Raw genomic sequence first — 22,969 nt, 5'->3', positions numbered from 1 at the left:
TTGCCGGTCCTGAATGAGAGGGTGAGGAAGTGGATAGGTATGATGTTGGTGGGTCAATCTCAGAGATGCGCTGTACTAAGGAGCCTTTACATGGGGTCATTACTGAGCTTTCTGCCTAATTCACTCTTCCAACAAGTATTCATCAATCGCCCACTGTGTGTCCTTGTGAACTGCATTATTATTCTAGGCACCGGGGACGGGGGTGAATAAGATGTGCTGACAAAAACTGGAAACCCAGTGGGGTGTTGGTAAGGGAAGGTCTTGCTATTGGACCACAGAGTAGCTTGATCATTTAGGCAAAAAATATTATTTTACAGTGAAATGTTGAAAGATTCTCAATGTGTGGTATTACACAACTCAGCCATTCTAGAACTGCAAATATGGGACCTTGGAAGGTATTGCCCTAGGCGACCACAGATTACAGGGAGCACATTAGACAGAAATCTCTGATTTATGAGACGGGTGAGATAACATCTTTTAGGAAAGGAGACTGGGAAATCACCTCTGTTGGGGATCTTTAAAGAGAGAATAGCTATCAGTCTAGAAGCACCGAGCTGACTTCTTCTGCTTATGCCAGGCTGTGTTGGCACATGACCAGCAGGGTAGGGGCTCTGAGTCTGCTTTTGGGCGGTGGCAATGGGGGTGGTCTTAAGTTTCCTGCCACTGATGACCCACGGCCTGGATGAGGGTGAAGGGTAAACTTACCTAACCGACAGGTACAAGAATTCAATGGAACCCCAGAGCATTGACTGAACAGATACGTTCAGGATGGCTTATTACAAGCCCAAGTGTGCCTGTTCTGAGGAACTGCTCGAGAACTGATAGAAGTGATTTAAAGTAAGAGAGGGGGGAGGGCTGGAGGACAAGTAAGTTTAAAAAATGCTTTGCTGATCAAAGTCAACCAAGTTTCTTTCCCGCAGGACTCCTCGGTCTTTAATGTGAAAATGTACCTTTTGAAGCACTGGGGTGGGGGCCAGGACGGAGAGCCTGGAGCAATTTGCAAATATATTTGGAAAAATGCAACCCTTCCCTAGAGGCACATCATATGGGGCCAGTGTTCTTGGAAGATGCTTTGGAAAGCACTGGCTTAGGAAGACACTGTCATCAGGCTCGAGCTATAATTTAGAGCAAAATTAAGGGAGCTATTTCTCTTTTTCTCCTTTTACTGAGACGTGCATTTTAATATGAAGAAACATTTTTTTCAGCACTTTAATATTTTCAAAAGTGCTATGCTACCCATTAGAAAAAATAACTCAAGTAAAGCAAAACAGAAATTTTAAAAATTAATAAAATTAAAAACCACCTCCCCCCCTTAGTCTCTTGTATTTAAAAAATACATGTTCTTATTAGGCTTCCTAGGGTCAAGAAAAACCTTAATTTTTTTGTCTTTTGAAAAATATTTACCATTTGTAGTGTAGGGAATTTTTTTAAACTTAGATATAAAGATCTCTCTCTATATATTTACAGCTATTTATCCCTCTATCTACAACATGTTAACGACAAATAAAACATAATCTTTGTGAAGACCCGTGGACACCTGAAATATTTAAAGGAAAATCTTTAAAAAGGAAGAAATATAGTATAAATCAATCTATTTATTATGTAACTGTGGTTTTATCATATTTAAACCATAACTATAAATATATTACTAAAGATTTGGTTTGGTAGGACTGCAGCAATTCCAAAACCAGCTGGAAGGCTGGATTAAAATGTCATTTCCTGGGTCCCAGGCCCAGAGATCTGATTCAGTGGGCCTGGTGGGGGGCCTGGGAACCTGCATCTTTAACAAGCTCCCCAGTAGTTCAGACGAATGGATGCCACTTTGAGAGAGATTAGGTTAGAGGTTAAGAGATAATATGGGGTATGGGAAACAAGTGATGCAGGCTACGTAATGTACTCTACTGTATGCAAATATAAAGTGGCCAATATAATTTTGACACAACATTCAAAAAATATGCTTTATTATAAAATGTTTCTAGGCAGCTGGGGTTTTGTGATGGGCATTATGGAATAAATGGATGTGGTGGGATAAACAGTCTGACCATATTTTTTTTTATTACTCTCCTCTGATAACAGAGGATGAGTTTTGTATGTCCCAAGTTTATCTGCTTGGGGAGAAAAAGACATGGGTCAGTATTTGCAATTTCAGGAACATTTTACATTGGCTTCATGTGTTGAGTTTATGATATATAAGGTTACAAAGCACTTTCCTCCATAAACACAGTTTATAGGGCAGATTAGATTGGCCCTTCTGACACATTAGATAGGTTTTTGTTTTAGCCTTTGATGAAATGCAGCAAGAGCACAAGGGATGTAGTTTTTAAAATGTCATCGTAATAAAAGGTTCTGGGATTAGCCCCTGACTCTGCCAGCTACCATGAGAAAGTGAATGAGTCGGTGGGGCATTACCAGCTACCAATAAGACTTACTCTTGCACACAACGACAGGAAAAGAGGGCTCCCTTTCCTCTGGAATAAGGACGGGCATTACTGCCTCGTATGAAGAAATCACATCATCAACCAAAGATGGACATACTTGTGTCAACTCTGAGAATATTCACCACCCGCAGTGAATCTTAGGTTTCCTTAATTAAAAAACACCTATAAAAGCAGCTTCTTTTCACTCCATCAGTTATGCATCTTTGCTTTTCTCTCCACCTAAAACTGGGGTTCTTAAATTTTGAGGGGCCATTAACTCCATTATATGATTGTATATGAGCAAGTTCGTATGTTTTCCTAATATCTTTTTGGTTAGTGAGAGGAGAAGGACACATCGTGTCATCTGTGGCTGCCACAGTTTCCCTGGTGTTTTGTACAAAATATAAACCCAAATTAATCCCTACAACAGCCAGTTCTCTGGACGAAGAAACTGAGGCACAGAGAGGTTAAGTAAGTTGCCCAGTGTCACACAACTAGTAAATGATGGAAGTAGATGCAAACTCAGCTAGCCAGACTCGAGAGTCATTCCTCTTAAACTGCTATTCTACACTCTCCCTTATAATATTAACAATATGCTTAGGCTCAAAGAACTTCAAAGAGACTGGACTGGATGGGTGAGACGATAAGAACCAAGGTCTAATAGGATTAAATAAGGGTTCAGTGGAATGATTAATAAGTACACACCCTTTAACTTCCAGCATGCCTATCCTCTATTTCTCCTTCAACATATCGCCTTGATAGACTGAGCCCTAATAGCTCTTGGAAGGGGAAATGATAGTAGAGATAATGAATAACAACAAAACAAGAGTAGCAGAAATACTAATGGTACTAGGAATGCTAACGCGTTGTGTATTTGCTATCTGAGCACCTCCCTGTACACTTCACACAGAACATTCCACATACGTCATCTCCTTTAATCTTCTCAACAAACCCATTTTTCAAATGAAGGAACTAAAGCTTAGAGGTGCTGTAATGGACTCAAAGTCCCAGCATTAATAAGTAGCAGAGCCTGAATTCACCTAGGGGGAAGGACTTTCTTTAGTAAGGTGACTCCCTGGATCGCTTGTTGAGAGGCCCTGAATTTGAACTCAGAACACCACAGACAGCTTGTTTTGCAGCTCACTGCTTGCTTCAGTGTCACAGTCGTTCACACTATTTGCCAAGTATTTCCGGGTTTCCACCTTCCGAGCACTCAGAAGGATTTCATTCATTCCCCCGTCCCTCTCCTCTGCCTACCCGCCACTGGCACAATACCGTCAAACAGACTACACACTTTATTTCATTTCCTCCAGTTTTCACGAGCACTCATGAGTGTGTGCTGGAGGTGGGGGGGGGGGCTTGTCTCTGTCATCTGAGCCCATGGGTAGCGTATCTGGTCACTTTAGGATTTGGTGGTTGTTACCACAGCAGAGCTTACCCTACCCTGACTCATTCATCTAATCTCCCCTTCACTTAGGTGCAACCTCAAAGGTCACCTGATTCCTGGAAAAGACTCCTTTGCCAGAAGCCATGGACAGAAATGTTTCCACTGGTCATGTGGAGATCAGAGGTCATTCTGGGTTTTGTGTGTGAGGTGGTATCACGGGGGCGAGGGGAGTGTCACATCTATACATCTTCTTTGCTTTTCACTTTTTAGACAATACTTTGTTACTTGAATCAGATTGGAGAAGTCAGGCCTCCTGAGAGGTGAAGGCCCAGGACATTTGGCAGTGACAAGCCTGATCATGTGATAAGAGAGGTGACAGAAGGATCACAGAAGAGCTTAGTATGTATAGGGTGGGGAAAAAAAGATTTTATTACCAATGCTCTCGCATCAACTGAACAAACACGCCGATGTTATTTCACGTCTCATCCACACAGCCTGGCAAAATATGATGAAAGCATGATAAGTGAGGAAAGATTTGTGCTTTCCCAGAATTACCATTTTTCTCTCCAATACTGTAATTTTTTGTGGCAAGTGTTCAAATAGCCAGTCTACTTTGGAAATTACTTTTTTCCCCTTTTGCCTTAGGGAACTATTGTCTCAGATTATTTTGATCAACTCTTGGGCCATAGTCTTAGGACTGAGAAACAACCACTTTGCAGATGTTGTTCTAGAAAATTTAAGACTGAATAAGCGGAAAAAAATTGGTTAAGACTCTGAAGACGTATTTAGATTTCCATGGACTGAGGAGCTGTGTTGTTTGAATTTTTTTTTTTTTTTAATTTATTTATTTATTTTTGGCTGCACTGGGTCTTTGTTGCTGTGCATGGGCTTTCTCTAGTTGTGGCAAGACGGGGCTACTCTTCTTTGCGGTGCACGGGCTTCTCATTGCGGTGGCTTCTCGTTGCAGAGCATGGGCTCTAGGTGCGCGGGCTTTAGTAGTTGCGGCACGCGGGCTCAGTAGTTGTGGCTCATGGGCTCTAGAGCGCAGGCTCAGTAGTTGTGGTGCATGGGCTTAGTTGCTCTGTGACATGTGGGATCTTCCCAGATCGGGGATGGAACCCGTGATCCCTGCACTGACAGGGAGATTCTTAACCACTGTGCCACCAGGGAAGTCCTGTTTGGATTCTTTAATGCTTGCTTTATATAGTCTTTTAATTGCAATTTTACTTTGAGATAATTGAAGATTCACATTTGGTTTCAACAAATTAAACAGAGAAGCTAATTCCATGTACCTTTTACCTGATTTCCAGCAGTGTTAACATTTTGCAAAACTATAGTTTAATAGGAGAATTCCCTGGTGGTCCAGTGCTTAGGACTCCACACTTCCACGGGTTCGATCCCTGGTCGGGGAACTAAGATCCCGTGGGCGGCACAGTTCGGCCAAACAAAACAAAAACAACAACAAGAAAACCCTGATCTTTAAAAACAAAACCAAAATACCTATGGTTTAACAGCACAACCAGGACATTAACATAGAGACAATCTGCCAATCATATTCAGATTTCTCCAGTTTCACTTGGCCTTGGGTCTGTATGTGTATATTTAGTTCTATACAATTTTACGACCTGTGTAGGCTCCTGTCTCCACCACCATGGTCAAGACACTGAACGGTTTCATCACCACAAGGATCACATGAGTCGCCCTTTAATAACTACACTCAACTTCCTCCCACCTCCTTCCCTTCCTCCCATGGTTCCTAATCCCCCTAGCAACCGCTAACATATTGTCAGTTTTTAAACTGTTGTGACTCAGAAATTTTATATAAATGGAATCATCAATGTGAAATCTTCTGGGACTTTGGGATGCTGGTAGATGTCATCTGTACAAAGAGAAGAAAATGTATCACGGGAATAAACACACGTTCAAATGAGTGTTTGGAGAGAAAAAAGAATCTGGTAGCAGGAAAACAACCGATAAAGGGCTTGTTACCTGGAAACTATGGCCTTGGAGCCATCACACTCATTATTTGGGAAGGAAAATAGGTTCCAATGAAGCAGGAAAAGAAGACAGTCCCTGTGAAGCATTTAAATTGCTCTGGATTTGGGGGCTGTACGTTTGCTGAGAGTTTAGTTAACCCATTCAAGTTTGTGTTTCAATATGCTGTCTCCTAAATTAGGTTTTCAAGATTGTCAAAGGATATCTTATCAGATTAAGGTCTAAAGAAAATCAAATTTGTGATGTAATATAATCCTTACTATACATTCTATGAAAAGGTAAACACATATATACTTATATAAGGCACATCTGAATGACTTTAATACTTTCGAGCTACACTAGTAGTGAAGTTATATAAAATATGTGAAAATATATAAAGTATGCTACACTAGCAGTGAAGTTATATAAAAATATGAAGGTTAATCTAACATAATCTCTCAATTAGAAGGCTATTTAAAATTGTCAGTCTGACTGCTATACTGCTATATACTGCTACACCGGCTATACCTTTCCATTCTTTCTCAATGTGAAGACTGCCCTCTAGTGTTCTATTTTTTAAGAATTAGTAGACTAAGTGATTGCGAATGGGTATTTGGATACAAATTGCTTTGGCGATCAGTTCCACAGATAATGTTACACACCTATCCCATGCTGAGCCCTGATTAGGAAGGTCTGCCTTACTATAGAACTGCTTCAAACCATCACAGCTATTTCCAATGACCTCTAGATACACATTATCAAACTGAAAACCAATATTATGGAACTAAGAGTGTAAAACAAGAAGTGGTATATCGTTAAGTCAAATTCAAAGGAAAATCTGCACCAGTCTGCTCGTATGTTTAAAAGTTACTTCCTGGGGCTTCCCTGGTGGCGCAGTGGTTGAGAGTCCGCCTGTCGATGCAGGGGACACGGGTTTGTGCCCCGGTCCGGGAACATCCCACATGCCGCGGAGCGGCTGGGCCCGTGAGCCATGGCCACCAAGCCTGCGCGTCCGGAGCCTGTGCTCCGCAACGGGAGAGGCCACAACAGTGACAGGCCCGCAAGAAAGTTACTTCCTGAAATGTTTACTCTTAAAAACCGTTCTATTCAGAGATCAGTTCCTAAAGAAAAGACTTTCAAAGATATCACTTCTAAAAGATACCAAACATGTAGTATCACGGATGGCAATTTGTCATGAGAATGATCTAATGAGGTTTTAAAATATTTTATTAGAGAACATTTCAAACATCTACAGAGGTAGAGAGAATGGTGTCCTCAACCTCTATGCTCATGGCTCTGCTTTAGCCATTACTGAACTTCTGCCTATCAGATTTCATCTGTACTTCCCTCTCTACTCCCAACCCCTCCATTTCAAATGATATTTTAATCAGTTTAATAAATTGTCATATTTTGAATATCAAAATCCATCTTTCAGTGCTTAAAACCTTTAAAACAGTATTCAATGTACTGAACTCTATTTGCCTGAGGAGAGAAAAATGAAGCGATAGCAGAGTTGAGGGTAGTAAAAGTAAGGTACTGTAAAGGTATTATAAAAGTTAGGTTTTAGCTAATGTTTAGCTACCACTAAGGTAAGAAAGGTTATCAAAAGAAAGACAACAAGAGAGAGAGAGGCATATGGAAAGATGGAGAGAGGGAAGAAGTAAGAGAAAGAGGAGAGAATGAAGGAGGTCTAAAGAATGAAATGAAAAGTTTAAGTCTCTCACAGACACCTCCTCCAAGAAGCCTTCCCTAATGGAAACAATTAGCCACTGTTTCCTCCACTTACTTTTTCTTATTCCATTTTGCCTCCATTTAAATAATATGCTGCCAAGATCTGTTTTCCCAAGTAGTTACATGCTTGTTGAAGGCTAGAATTACATATTTGTGTATTGCCTTATCTTCCCTGGATAATTCCAACAGACTTCTAAGAAGTCTCCCTACATCATCTATTCTTGACCCTTACTAGTTTTCAGACAGCAATCAGGGTGATCTTAAGACCTGACTTGGATCCCATCGCTCCTTTATTCAAACCCCTATAAAGGCTTCCCATTTCACTCAGAATGAAGCTGAAGTCCTTACTGTGGCCTCAAGCATCCCAGGTATCCTCTGACACAGGGCCTTCACACAGCCTATTTCCCGTGCCAGGAACGTTCTGCCCGGAAATGTCCACTTGGCCAGTTCACTCGTCATTTTCCAGTTATATAGTCTCTTCCACTCCCCTACTCCAGCACCTCTCACCCCTCCCTTACTCCACTCTACATTTTTCCACAGCAAGTACCACCAAACGGCTCTGTCTGCCCTGTTGGAATGTAAGCTCCCTGTACAGAACGTGTCCTCATTGCCTTGCATAGAGCTTGTCACCTAGTAGATACTCCAGAAGTATCTGTAGGATGGATATTGAATGAATCCCGTCTCACACAGTGTGTTGAAGGCATACTTAGTAAATGTTTGGGGAATGAGCCAGTGCATGAATTTGACCCAAACTTGTTGTGAAAAACCAAAATGCATGAGAAAGTAGGGGAGAAATAGTCAAAAAGTGAGACCAACTGTTAAGTAAATTTTCAAACATAGAGCAATGTAGCAGCTCTATCAACTGTGAAAACTTCAGCTGTGAACCTAGAGGATGAATTCTGAGAAATCAAGCGAAATGTTCTGGCTAGCTCTGTTTCAGAACCAGCTCCTGATCCTGAAAGTTGCATTCTACAATTTTCCTTAAACATCTGGCTCTGGTACAAATCTTTTGAAAAGAGAAGTTAGCAACCCCCATCCACCCCAACCGGGCATACCCAATACTGGGCGTTTCAAAGCAGCCTTCTCCCTTACTAGATGCTTTCTTTCCCATTGTTTCTGGTGTTAAGCGACAACATGCACCCTTTTGCAAAAAAAAAGTTTTCATCTCGATCACCATGCAGCAATTTCCCTGGGAACAAAAATAATAAGTGTAGAAGGGAAAAGCACAAAGGCCCTTCTTAAGTGGGTGGTCAATATCACTTGAATTCTTGGTTGTAATCCTCACGAACTCAAAGCCCTGTGAACTATTAAATTACTCAGGGGATTTCCTCTGGGCTCCCTGCCCCAGCTGGTCTCAGGATGTTCTGGGCAACAGGCAGCTTGGGTAATGTTCTCTGAACACCTGTCACCTGCTTTGTACAATAATCTAAATAGAATGTGAATACAAAGGCCTATTATCAATTATGCAACGATCCTGTTTGGCCCAGGCTGTGTGTCTGTGTGGCCTCCTTCGGAGCCTGTTGAACACTCCCTGGGCAGGCACATAAAAACACAGCCAACAAGAAAGAGCATGAAGAGCTGGTTGGTAACTCTGTGCTTCCAGGTTTGGTTAAATGAGTGTGGACACATGGAGGTGATCAGTGGGTGGAGGCAGATGTTTGAGTGATGCCAAAGGCAGGGGATCTGGGTACGGCGTGTGTTAGCCAAGCTCTTAAATGTGTGTGTGTGTGTGTGTGTGTGTGTGTGTGTGTGTGTGTGTGTATTTGGTGAGTACAGTTGACCCTTGAACAATGAGGTGGTTAGGGGCTCAGACCGCCCTCGCAGTCAAAAACGTCTCTATAACTTACAGTCCCCCCTCGGGATCCGCGGTTCCTCGGCATCCACGGTTCTGCATCCGCGGATTCAACCAACCCTGGTCCCGTAGTACTGCAGGTATTTATTGACAAGTCTGCGTATAGTGGATCTGCACAGTTTAAACCCTTGCTGTTCAAGGGTCAACTGTAGTTCATTCTCCACTGATATTACAGCGAGTGATATTCAAACTCGTGGTATTAGAACCTGGCTTCTTATCTTTCCACCATCTTTCCTTAATGTGTGGCGTGTCTCGGATAACCAGCTGTCCCCCAGCTGCACAGAACTGAGGGAAAATGGGACTTTCAGTGCTCAAACTGGCAAAGTCCTGGGCAAGTTGGCACAAGTTGGTCACCCTGGATCATAGCGCTCGATACGTGTTTGCATGGAGTCTATTTTTCAACTCACCATTACATACACAATGCACCTATGATTCCAAGAGGGACTAAAACCAGTATTGAAGATATTCAGAGAGCAAGACGACAAAAGGGGCAAATATGAAGCCAGCGATGCACCTAAATATGGTCAGTGGAGGCCAGGGGCAGCAGTCGCCCGGGGAGCGGATGATAACAAACTGCGACGTCTGTAGAGGCCTTTAAACCGATAATAAAACTGACTAAAAGTCAGTCTGCCTTTAATTATCAGCGTGCCCCAGCAATTGCAAACAAAGTCAACGATAAAATACTCGTCTTGGCTGAGACAGAAAACGCCCACTGCACCCTCCCCTTGGTATACTACTGCATGGAGCAGAGATGTAATCCGTTACCTGTAAATGTCCTTTTTTCTTTTAATTTTTTTTTAATTGAGAGCTTGCTATGGTCATGCTAAGTCCTTGACATGCTTATCTTATCTAATCTTCTCACCAACTTATAAGGAAGATACTCTTACTTTTCCCATTTCGTACTAAGAATTAAAAAGTCTCTTGCTTAGCTACTGTGTATAAAATAGATAAACATGATGGTCCTACTGTAATAAAGCAGGGAACTATATTCAATACCTTGTAATAAACTATAATGGAAAAGAATATGAAAAAGAACTATTTATATATATATATATTTTGCTATACACCAGAAACTAACACATTTTAAATTAACTACACTTCAATTAAGAAAAAAAAGAATAGACATTGTGTGATCATCTTAAGTGAAATGTAGTGAAATAAAATTTCAGTGCCGTAAAATAAAGTCTCTTGCTTCAGACCACACAGAGAGGAAGTGGACAATCTGAATCCTGGGCCTGAGGCCAAAGCTAATGCTCTTAACCTGGGTGATATGTTGCCTTTACATCTGGCTCCTACTTGAAGACAAGGCTGAAAGCTGACTCCACCATGTTCCACACCCAAGTGGTGGGGTATGAGACAGCACTGGTGAATCAAACATAAGAGCTGCTTAACAAATACCTGTTCAATAAGTGAGCGAATAAATGAATGAATACACTGGGGGAAACTCCGGTGGCTTCACAGGGTCACCAGATGCCACAGAGCTTCGTGTTCAAGCAGGACAGAATCTTTTTGATTTTTCCATCAGTTGGGGCTTGCCAGAATCCTAAGAATTTAGAACATGGAAGACGGACCTGTTCCTGTCCCTGTCACTCTCCTCTTTGGGTAAGATGCTTATTCCAGTGTACACCAAGTGTTGGGGATGAGCTGGACCAGGAAACCCTACTGTCTTTGCAAGATTCCTTCTTCTTAGACTAGCTTCTTTCAGCTTATAAAAGCCATGTGGAATGGAGGACCCAGAATTGAGATAGTTTCTGAAGGTTTGATGTAGGCAATGAGGCCATCATTAATGGGGTCCCCGAGAAGGCCCATTTCCTGAAAATCTACTTGACAGGTAAACAAAGCTGATGCTCCCTGCTCGTCCTATGGACAGTCTAATTTGGTGACTTTCCCACGATTTTAGGGGTAGGCTCTCAACTAGAGGCTGCAGACCGATGTTTCATGGCCTACATCTGGTTAGTAAATATATTTTGTTTGGCCTGCAGTGCTCCAAAAATTTTTAAATTAGTTGACACGTTAAAGAAGAGGAAGACATTGCATGAAAACTTGCGGTCCTGGCTTCTCCTGAAACAGTAGAAAAGCTGGACAAACACCTACCCAGCAGCGCTGGCCAAGGCTAGTACTGGCTGACTCCTTTAGACAAGGCATGTGTCTCTAGTTTCTACAAGTCCCACCATACCCTATCATACACTCAACACACTTCAATGATTTCTGTCACCTGTCTACTCCCTGCCTGCACGTAAGCTTGTGATCTTTGCTCTAGATTTGCACTGTCCAATCCAGTAGCTACTAACCACCTGTGGCTAGTTAAATTTGTATTTTAAATAATTTAACATTAAATAAAATTTAAAATTTACCATCTCACTGCTGTACAGCAGAAATTAACATAGCATTATCAATCAACTATACTTCAATAAAATTAAAATTAAAAACTGAAATAAAATTTAGCACCTCAGTTGCACCAGCCACACTTCAAGGGCCCCTTAGCCACAGGTGGTTGGTTAGTGGCTACTATATTGGGCAGCATAGGTTAGAACATTTCCATCATCAAACAGAATCTGTTGGACAGGGCTGCTCTAGACATTAACTATTTCAGAGTCCTGGCTGGCACCACCGCTTATCATCCACTCAACAAACTTTACATCCTGAAAATTCATTTACGGCAAGAACAGAAGGAGGAGGAGAAGAAGGAAGTGAAGGAACCATTTGTAGAGCAGCTACTCTCTGTCAAATACTATAATAATGACATTCCATGAACTGTCTCATTTAATTCTTTCAACAATCCTATGACAAAAGGGAGGTTATAACTCCTCTTCATTCTAAAGACGAAGAAACAGAGGCTTAAAAATTAAGTTAAAAAAATAATAAATTTTTTTAAAAAAGTTAATTAAATTGCCAAAGGTTATATCACGAAGATACAGTAGCGCCAGGATTTAAACCAAGGCGTGTTTGGTTCTAGAACTCATGCTTCTGATGGCTGTTCGGTAATGCAGAGTTTGTAGAGATGGATCCACGTCTCCATTAGCAGTGATCCTGCTGGAAAGCCAGGGGGAAGGGATGAGCTAGGGTCAGGGTCCACAGGGACCTGGCTGAAGCTTGCACCAAATTAGTCCAGTGAGATAACATATTCTTGGCCAATCCTAATGCCCACTCCAAAAAAAAAAACTGGGTTGACAGTGATTTTTTCATTTCTAGAGTAATTCTACTGCCGATTCTTTTCCATGATTTGAGAATTCATAGCTGCCAATTATTAGCTGATTTTAAATACTGATAGCTACTCCAGCTATCTATCAAAAAGCGAATTTATGTTGGCATTCAGACAAAAATGACACTTTTCTTTTACAGGAGGGTTTATTATGTGTTGTCCCATTCTTATTTAGAAGTGTCATTTTCACAAAGCAGCACTTAACTTAATAACATCATGTGCTTAGGATGGGGTAAACAAAGAAAACACTAGCTTTCGCCTACTATGAGGCAGAAAAATTACCGATAACTTGGAAAGAGAGAGGAGGATGTTTAACTAATTTCGTTATGGGTAAGAATTTTGATATTATTTTCATATCTGTGGGAAAAATAATCACCACGGTCCCGGTGCACAAACATGTATTTGTTGCTTCTCCGTGTATGTGTTACAAATTCCTCTTGATGATTCTCTTTTTTCCTGTTTTATTTACAACTTTTTACTATTTGACAGTTCTTTTGTTCACTAGCATTGTTTTCCACTTGCATGCTTTTAAATTATGATTTTCCTTTAAAGAATGCAATGCATATAAAATTACATCGAGTTACCATTAGCTGAAGAAGAGTGAACAAATTTTTAATCAAGTAGAATGGTTTTTAAATGTAAAGGAAGAAATTCATTTGGCTTCTGTCAAGCTTTTTCTATGTTCTATATTTGAAAATTATTTTGTAGTTTTCTAAACTATAAACATTTATCAGAAATATTTTTATGACAGGGTGTGCTTTGTCAGGGCCCATAATTATCATCAGCTTTGTTTGCCAATAAAAAAGAATGCTTTCATCTGGATGAATTTATGCATGGGATGGGGGCGGGAAATTCTTTTTGAGGGAGATTTTTATCTGTGGCCTAGAGGCTGGGGGAAAAGCTGAGTGAAGTAAGTCAGAAAGAGAAAAACAAATACCGTATGCTAACACGTACATATGGAATCTAAAAAAAAAAAAGGTTCTGAAGAACTCAGGGGCAGGACAGAAATAAAGACACAGACGTCTTGAGGACACGGGGAGGGGGAAGGGTAAGTTGGGACGAAGTGAGAGAGTGGCATGGACATATATACACTACCATATGTAAAATAGCTAGTGGGAAGCAGCCACACAGCACAGGGAGATCAGCTTGGTGCTCTGTGACCACCTAGAGGGGTGGGATAGGGAGGTTGGGAGGGAGATGCAAGAGGGAAGAGGTATGGGGATATATGTATATGTATAGCCGATTCACTTTGTTATAAAGCAGAAACTAACACACCATTGTAAAGCAATTATACCCCAATAAAGATGTTAAAAAAAAAAGTGTGGGTATTGGGACTTCCCTGGTGGTCCAGTGGCTAAGACTCCATGCTCCCAATGCAGGGGGCATGGCTTTGATCCCTGGTCAGGTAACTAGATCCCACACACCGCAACTAAGCGTTCGCATGCCGCAACTAAAGATCCTGTGTGCCGCAACTAAGACCCGGCGCAGCCAAATAAATAAATATTGAAAAAAAAAAAAAAAAGCAGACCAAAGATGTGATTCATCAAATTTCTTATTTCAATTACAACCACACGTGATGCTGGTTCTCCTATAAATGCAGTGGCTGACACTGGTCATACTTTCCATTTTATGATGGCCCTTTAAAATCTCTCTCCTTTACTGTTCAGACTCACATTGGCCAACCAAATCTCCTACTAATTTAGGAGGAGGTTCTTTAGGAGGAAAATATATAAAACCAAATGTTGTTATTAAAATCTGAGAGGAAAATGATTTCTCAACGCAAATATACCACACTTAGCAGTAAATGTCTAGGTGAAGAATTTATTTATTTACACTTTCAATTAGTATTTGCCATGTGCCCATGCTGTGGCCCTCAGTGTGCTCTGTACCAGCGCTTATCAAATTTAATGTACAAATGAAATCCCTGGGGTATTGTTATAGTGTACATTCTGGTTCAGTACATCTCGGAGAGTCTGCAGTTCTAACAAGCTCCCACATGAGGCTAATGCTGCCGGCCCAGGGATCACACACTGAGTACAACCCTCTTGGCATCAGAAATAGAGATGAATAAATTATAGCCCTGCAATTGGCTCTCGAATAATGGAAGAGAGATGAGTAAATGAAGACTTGCGAAAAGTGAGAGGGTTTCATTTTCGGTAATATTTGAGCAGTTCCTGTTTGACTAACACTCTTGGAGATAACAACTACAAAACTACTATCTAAAGGCATGGGAGAACCACCAGAGGAAAGCAGACACTGTAAGGGGAGTGGACAGTTGACAAAAAAAGGGAATGGCACTTGGTGAGTTTCCCACTTTCATGGCTTTCGTCTTAGGGAAGTCCCTACTCTGCCATGTGGGTCAGTGCAAACTCAGAGAGAACAACTTGCAGTGAAGTGGCTTGAAATTAAGAAGTCAGGGGCTTGCCTGGTGGCGCAGTGGTTGAGAGTCCACCTGCCCATGCAGGGGACACGGGTTCGTGCCCCGGTCTGGGAAGATCCCACATGCCGCGGAGCGGCTGGGCCCATGAGCCATGGCCGCTGAGCCTGCGTGTCTGGAGCCTGTGCTCCGCAACGGGAGAGGCCACAGCAGTGAGAGGCCCGCGTACCGCAAAAAATAAAAAAAAAAAGTCAATGTTCACGGTAAGTCCAGCAGCTGGAAAGTGAGGGGAGATATCACAGAAAGGAGAGGTACAGACAGAGAGTTCCCGATTTTGTATATAAATCTTGTCCCAGTCTGTGGCTGACCCCCACATCACACATGCATGGGAGGACAGCAAACAACCCAGCTAAGGTTAAAATGGCAGGTGAGAAAAAGTTTGCAGTTTGAGTTCAGCAAAGTTAACTTACTTACAAAAATCATCAATAGTTTTCAAAGGAACATAACAGAATCCAGAGCCTCTTTGATATAATCACACTCAATATCCAGGATACCATCCAAATTTTCTTATAACATGAAGAAACTGGGAAATGCAACCCATATTCAAGAGAAATGAGTATCCACCAAGACCAAACTTGAGATGAACTAGGTACTAAAATAACAGATAAGGATTTTAAAGCATGTCTTACACCTATACTCAAAGACTCAAAGGAAGATATGCTTTTTGTGAGAAAAAAAGATAGAAAATATCAGCAGCAAAATAAAAACTTTTTAAAAGAACCCAGTAGAAATTCCAGAACTGAAAAATACAGGATCTAAAATAGAAAATTCTCTGAATGGCCTTAACAACAGATTGGAGATGCAAGAAAAGTTAGCCCATGGGAGGATAGATCAATAGAAAGTATTCAATCTGAGAATTAAAAGTTATCAGCAGACTCTCAGGGATCTGTGGGACAATAGCCAAAGAAGTAACATACGTATAATTGGGGTCCCAGAAAGACAGGAGTGAGAGAATGAAGCAGGAAAAACATCTGAAGAAATAATGGCCCAACATGTCCTAAATTTGGGGAAACACAGAAGACATAGACTCATGAAGTCAGTTAACTCAGGAAAGATAAATACAAGACAGCCAGCCACACCGAAGGACATCATAGTCAAACTGCTGACAACAGTGGGATACAGTTTTCCTAGTGCCTGAAAGTGCAGGCTCTGAGCCAGAGAGGCTTGCCTGAAGCTTGTCTCTGTGGCTTAGTGTCCATTTGACCTGGAGTAAATGACTTCAGGTACTCAGCAGATTTTGGGCTCACAGAGTCATTAAGAAAGCAAGAATCAACCATTAGAAGGATAGGGAAGAGAGAATGGGACTTTGGGATTAAAAAAAGGTAGAAATCAGGGAGAGATTTGTTAACCTATACTCACTGCTAACTCTGGATCCCAAGACTGATCCAACATACCCTTATTCACGAGGGTACTGGAAGGTTCTCTCCTGCCTAAATAGGCTTCCGTTATCCTGTGGTCTCCTGAGGCCAGCTGAAGATCACCAAAGATAAGAAGCTCCATCAAAGTGAGATTATCTTGTAATGTATGTTCCCTCACAACAAGCTTGACTTGGAACAAGCCTCTCTACTTGTGATGTAGCAAAGTGAGAGTGGGATGGTAATGATGATAGTAATGGGTGGTTTTCCCCTAGTCTTTCCTACTTTGCCTTTGTCCCAGCCTTCTTTCATCAATCAAGTTGCAGTGAGGCTATTCTAGGATGCAGGGAAGGGACTTGTTCCCTGGAAGGCAGAGAAAAAGGGAATTCTTCCCATGTTTTGAGATTTAAAAGCCTGGGTCTTGAAGGGAAGGGCAATATTTCAGGACCTAGTCCACAGATTTGGAGACTACATGATCATTTAAGAGCAAACTTACACCTTTAATCTATAAAATAATTTTTGAGCTGAGGAGGACCATTTTGAAGGGGAAATAATGGAATCTTAGAAATGGTGAGTCTTCTCTTAGCACTTTTTATCCTCTTCTTGCTGTCACCTTAAATTTGAGCTATTATAATGACATGCTTAGACAATTGCCATAATTCCCCAACAAGTATACCTGCTTTTACTCTTGCCCCACATCCTTAATCTGATTTCAGCAGAGCAGACAAAGTGATTTCTGTTGTAACCTAGGCCAGATCAGGCCAACTCCTCTACTCAAAACCCTGCCAAGGCTTCTGATGGTACTCAAAGTTGAAACCAAAAAGATCTTAACAAGGATTACAAGACTCCACACACATGCCCTACTCTCTTTCTGATCACACTCCTTTCTGTTTACACCAGCCTCCCTCATGTTGCTTGAACAGGTCAGTCATACTGCTGTCTTCAGTACCTTGGAATACTCTTCTCCCGGATGGTTAACTACATGGCTCATTTACTGACCTCCTTCAGATTTTTATTCAAATGTTTATCCTCAGTAAAGCCTGCCCTAAGACTCTCCACCTCTGACTTATTCCTCTTACTGTCTTCTATTTGTTCTTCCTTGGTTGCACTTTCTGTATCTACTTCAGTACTATATGCTTTTAGTAAATAGATAATGTACTTATTCATTTTTTTCTATTGTTCATTGTCTGCTACCTCTTTTAGAATGGTGCAAGGATCTTTGTTTTGTTCACTGGTCTATCAAAGTGCCCAGCACAGTGCCTGCCATTTAGTGGAAGCTCAGTAAATAATGAATACATCATGAACCTCTTCCCTTTCTTGTCCAGGAGTGAGTCCTGGGGAAGAAAAACAGGACTGGCAGATAGAAGTGAGGGATGTATGAGTGGAGGGGACCCATGCCCCCTTTCCCAGCCAGAACATTGTGTTGGCAGCATATCCTAGAGCAGAAATGTACAGTCTAGGTAGGGAGTGTTTGATGAAGCTGCATGGGGTTTCTGTGAATAATATCTGTGGGCCTGAGAAGGACTGAGTGACGGAGGGCTTTGGACGCTATCCAAAGTGTTTCCCGTACGTGGAGCAGGAGTAGCAAAATGATTACCTTTGTGGACAGCAATAGGAGGGAGAACTCCAAGACCCAAAGGAAACTTCTAGATGAGACAAGAGGTAAACTTGAATCTGTGTCTTCAAATCCACTGATGTCTGTTATCTAAGCAGGAGAGTATCTCAGAGTTCATAAGCATAAAAGATGACTGTAGATTGTTAGCTACCCCAACTCTTTGTCTTTACCGAGAGTTGTCAGACTTTTTCTGTAAAAGGTCAGATACCAAATAGTTTAGACTTTGCATGCCATACTTTGTCTCTGTTGCATATTCTTTGTTTTTTTAAACAACTCTTTAAATGCATAAAAAAAATTCTAAGCCTTCAGGACATAAAAAAAAAAGGAAGCCTAGAAACTGTAGTTTGCTGATCCCAGGGAAAGGGAAGGATTCTCTGATAACACATGTAAGTGGAATAAAAGCTTAAAGCCAAAGCTGTTTTGAAAAAAATAAAGAAATTTAAATTTCTTACACATTGAATTTATTGATTGGGGTTCAAATTACAATGAGTAGCTTCAGGCTAAGCAGGATATTATCCTTTTGCTCAAGTGGCCAGGAAAAAGTGAGGGCAGCTGCTTCTCTGGTTCCAAGTTGGCCCAAGGGAGAAACTTACATCTTGTCTGAAGGTCCTTCCAGGCCCACCAGCCCATAGTAAAATCTGGCAGCATAAAAGGCATTCCAGTTATTAACTGCTGTGTAACAAATCATTCTAAAACATAGTATCTCAAAACAGCAATCATTTCATGATTTTCCAGAAATTTATGGGTCCGGAATTTCTGTATAGTTTGACAGGATGGTTCTTCTGCCCTCAAAAATGTTGACTGGGGTCACCTGGTGGTGTTGACTGACAGATGGACTGGTCTGGAGGTCCATGATGGCTTCACTTTGTGAGTCTGGAGCCTTGACTGGAAGGCTGAGCTTAGCTGGGACTACTGCAAGGAACACCTACACATGGCTTCTCCAGTATGGTCAAGAGGAGTCAGACTTTTTCATGGTAGTTGAAGGCTCTGAGAGTGAGTGTTCCCAGAGAGAGGATGAGGAGATACACAATCTTTCCAAGCCTGTGCCCAAACTGCCTAGTCAAACTTTCACCAAATTCTGTTTCTCAGAGCAGTCACACAGCTCACCCACGTTCAAGGGAGAGGAGATTCCTCCTTCTAGATACAAGAATTATCAAACATTGCTGTTTATCTTTAATCTACCATGAAATGAAATTAGCAACATTTTACCAAGAATAAGATCACGGTGAGTATAATTTTTTTTTTCTTGCGGTATGCGGGCCTCTCACTGCTGTGGCCTCTCGCGTTGCGGAGCACAGGCTCCGGACGCGCAGGCTCAGCGGCCATGGCTCACGGGCCCAGCCGCTCCGTGGCACGTGGGATCTTCCCGGACCCGGGGCACGAACCCGTGTCCGCTGCATCGGCAGGCGGACTCCCAACCACTGCACCACCAGGGAAGCCCCATAGTGAGTATGATTTTATGAAAAGACACTTTCCTTCCATGGTGCTACCAAGGCATGGGAAGAATTTCACCCTTATAAGAAACATACGTTTTAATTTCTTAATAAACAAGTAAGCCAATTTTTTATTTATTTGTTATTCTACACTCTACTATAATTCTTGACAACTGCCAGTAGGGTAAAAGCAAGTAGAACTGATTCAGACTCTGATAGAAATGGGAAGGAAAAGGTAAAGAAACAATAATTGGGAAATAGGGTTATACAGGAAAAGAGGGCAAAAGAAAACAATTTATTTCAAAGAAGAGAAAAACTGAGATATCTCCAGAAAGAGAGGTAAGGCAGCAAACTCATATTAGTGGACAAAGAGTGGGTAGAAAACAGGAGAGAAAGAAAGGTAATTTCAAAGTCAGTTGAATATCAGAAAAGAAGAAAGCAGAGCAAATGTATGCTTGAAGCCAAAGACTAAAAATAAGATTAAACTTTTGTTCTAAACATTTCAATAGAATTTAGACTTCTTTCTAAAGAATTCAGGAAGTACAGGAGAATAAATTACTGTAAAACAAAGAACTAAAATTTGAGCAATATTCCTTTTAGTATGAATTAGTAGGAAAAAAGTTTGACTTTACAGTAGTGGTTATTACTGTTATATATCTACACTTGAGAAGGAACAACCGAGAAGCACCTCGGTTTCCAGTCAAATTTTGAGTATAAAAAACAAAAGGACTGGGACTTCCCTGGTGGCGAAGTGGTTAAGAATCCGCCTGCCAATGCAGGGGACATGGGTTTGAGCCCTGGTCCAGGAAGATCCCACACGCCGCGAAGCAATTAGGTCCGTGCGCCACAACTACTGAGCCTGCACTCTAAAACCCATGTGCCACAACTACTGAAGCCCATGAGCCACAAGTACTGAAGCCCGTGCTTCAGAGCACGTCTAGAACCCATACTCTGCAACGAGAGAAGCCACTGCAATGAGAAGCCCGCGCACCGCAACGAAGAGTAGCCCCCACTCGCCTCAACTAGAGAAAGCCCGTGCGCGGCAACAAAGACCCAACGCAGCCAAAAACAAATAAATTAATTAATTTTTTTAAAAAAAGGACCAAATGTAAACAAACAAAAGACCCCCAAACACTCCACTGATATTTTGTGCCATCTCCTATTTTGAAGTCTGTCCTCACAGAATTTCACCCGCTGTGAAAAAATGAGAAAAATCTATTTTCTGTCGGCCCTGTAGTAAGAAAGCAGTTGCCACGCATTTCCTGATAGACGGAAGAGCTTTATTCTCTGGTGTTCCTGAACACATATTTGAGCTGTGAAGCCCGAGAAGGCTGCAACAAAAGGACTTTCCTTCTGGAATGGTGGTGAACAGAAACAGTGGGACCAGCACAATTCATCCAGCAACAGCAGGGGCGGAGGCAGCAGCAGCTGAAACAGCCCCAGAGGGGCCAAACCAGAAACAGACAGGCGGTGAGAAAGAAAATACATCCTTGTTTTCAGAAGAACTCTGAAAAGATGGCCCAAGTTGGGAGGATATATTGATTTCACGAAAAACAAAGCACCATCTGAAATAATCAGTGCGCTTATTCCTTGTGTGCCCTTTCTCACCCCAATTACTCCCTTCCCCCACTCCAGTCCCTGGCTATTTTCCCTCAGATCGCTGCTCAGAGCTTAGCATTTTAAAAACCTATGATAAGCATGCTTCTCACATCAAATGTGGAGAGTCTGTGTTCTTTTTTCCAAAGGAGGGTGGAAAGTACCGCTGTTTACTGCAGTCCAACCTTGGTAGCGTAAAATCTGACATGTCCAAGGACAGAGGAAAAAAAAAAAAAAGGAGTGAATGCATTGGGGACGGAGGGGGAGACAGGATGTCACAGCAACAGCATTGTGCCCTGGACACAAAAGGAGGGTATGGAGCAACTTGAAGGCCCCCAAAGAAACCTTCGCACAAGCTATTTACAAAGTGCAGCCCCAAAGGGTCATATAACTCCTAAAATTCCAGAGAATCAGTTTCCCAGCGGTATTCTACCTTGGTCTCCAGGATTCCAGTTGGAGACTGGACTAGGGTAAAGTGCAGATGGAAACTCATCCAGTTAGAGGTAGCAGAAACAGTTCAGTTTCATATGACTGTTTCTTTGGGCAGACCCCTCACTGTGACAATGATGGCTTCTTTGAAAGACTCTCTTGGTTGTGAATCAGGCAGATGAATACATCAGGCAAATACGAGGCATGGCACTATAAATATGGCTTATGTACTGATAGAACCTTCTTCACTAAAAAAATGTATTTTTATAGGCATGAGCTGATTCCATGACTCTTTATAAATAATATATTCTTAGGATTTGCGTAGCGTATGTACTTGCATTTACATGAGCTTATCATTTATAATAATTAAGCGTGTGGGGAGGGGAGAAGTGTCCAAGAAGCAGGAGAAAGCATGATATGGACCTTCAAATAATTCCAGGATACTGGAGTTGAGAAGAAGGGATCTTAGAGATGATATAGCTCAATCTAATTTTACTTAAGACTGGAGATGGTTAATGATTTTCCTAATGTCACACACTCATTAAGTGTTGGAGCAAAAACTTGAATCTGTGTCTTCAAATCCACTGCTTTTAGACTATATTAATATTTTAGCCCAAAAGTCCACGGTATTGATTGATATTAATCAAGGTAAGTAACTGCAAGAGTCTACAAAAGACCAACTCCAAAATCTCAGTGATTGAGCAAAAGTAATTCATGTGAAGTCAAGTAGGTAAGTGGGGACTCCCTCTGTTCAATGACTCAGAGGACCAGATTTTCAACTTGAACCACCACCATACTAACAGGTGGCTTATCACACCAATTCTTAAATGCTTTAGCCTGGAAGTTTTATACATTACTTCCACTCACATTTCATTGGCTAAAATTAGTCATCTTGTCCCATCTAATCCAAAGGGGTCTGGGAAGTATAATCCCCCCCATGCACTCAAGAAGGAGATGAGAAATGGACATGGATAAGCCCTCTTCCATACATGCATACCTGTTTTCAACAAGCACCTAGAGACATTTCTATAAGAAGCATATGGAGGCATTCTGGGTGATTAGAAGGTAAGAATAAGACACATGCTCTTCCCACTAAATTCTTACTAAAGTATAAGGGCCTGGTAAGAAATACTGATGGCTTACGAATACTTTTTGTACCGTCATTCTAAATCCCCAAGTCCAACCTCACAAACATTATGATCCAAAATACTGGCCACCTGCTTTGCCTATAAAATTCTACAGATCACAAGTCTAAATTGGATCTCTCTTTCCAGGGCATTTTGTAGCTTTCAGTTGGCCCCATTTCAAGGGGAACTCTGCCTCCAATAAAATGAATACAAATATTTGTGAAGCTCCTGGATGGTTGCTCCAAAGCCAGGCTAGAGCCAGGCCCTGGAGACCATGTGCTTTGCTGGCACATGACATGTCCTTCTCACATGGACCAGTGAGCCCCTGGAGACTTGCCAACTGTAGTGATCTCTGCAAACTTTAGCCATGGGCTGTTAAAGCTAGTCATCTGCTTCTTGTTTTCCTATTTGCTT

The sequence above is a fragment of the Neophocaena asiaeorientalis genome, unplaced genomic scaffold (genome assembly GCF_003031525.2).
Source record: "Neophocaena asiaeorientalis asiaeorientalis breed wild unplaced genomic scaffold, Neophocaena_asiaeorientalis_V1.1 scaffold130, whole genome shotgun sequence".
Lineage (NCBI taxonomy): Eukaryota > Metazoa > Chordata > Mammalia > Artiodactyla > Phocoenidae > Neophocaena > Neophocaena asiaeorientalis.
This window is presented reverse-complemented; position numbering follows the sequence as displayed.